Source organism: Carlito syrichta, unplaced genomic scaffold, assembly GCF_000164805.1.
Source record: "Carlito syrichta isolate Samal-C Ts95f unplaced genomic scaffold, Tarsius_syrichta-2.0.1 Scaffold303292, whole genome shotgun sequence".
NCBI lineage: Eukaryota > Metazoa > Chordata > Mammalia > Primates > Tarsiidae > Carlito > Carlito syrichta.
In genome coordinates this window covers 431,755-432,536 of record NW_007247388.1, presented here as the reverse complement: position 1 = coordinate 432,536, position 782 = coordinate 431,755, and positions in this window count along the sequence as shown.

Sequence of the window (782 nt, the reverse complement as noted above, 5' to 3'; positions counted from 1 at the left end):
TTGGGGGCGAAAGGAGCCAGGACGCGGCACCTGGGTGAAAGCGGCAGTCTAATTGCTCTTCCGATCGTCGCTTGGGAAAGGGGGGCGGCGGGGTGCTGGTGGCGCGGGGGCGGGGGGGGGGGCGTTCAGAAACTTCTCGCACCTTTCTCTCTCGGTCTCTTGCCTTTCGGTGCCTGGAAAACCTTCAAAGATTTGCTTATTTTGATTCCGCGGGCGTTGGAGCTGTATTAGGCAGCCACTCGTAGATAATATTGATGAGAGCTTTGCCGGAGCCTGACATCAAATTAGTGGCCTTCGTGTAAAAAATCTGGGAAGAAATGTCTAACATGCTTAAAGCTGGTGGGAGGCGAGATTTTTTACTCATCAATGAAATGCTGCTTTAAGGGTGGAGGGAAGGAAAAAGGCTAAGTCAAAACTTCAAGCTCTCTCATTATGAGGTGTACCTGACGGGGACACCGAAAGCCGCCTGTACTTCCTCTCATCAATACAGCAGAGCTTTTTGTCAGTAATTTGCAATAAGTGTCTGCAGCATTTCTGCAGGGACCCAGAAATCATTATTGGCTGCGGATCCGCACGGTTCCTAATTGGAAGCCTTGGGCCTTATCAGCTGAGGATTTCCTAGGACCTTTGACAGATACCAATACTAAAATCATTGTTCACGTGTCAATTTAAAAGACCATTAAAGCAGCTTATTTTGGTTTTAATTGGAACCTCCTCCCTTCCAACGCCAGGCATTAAAAAAAAAAAACTTCCCAACCCCCAGGCGCGTGCGCGCGCGCGCG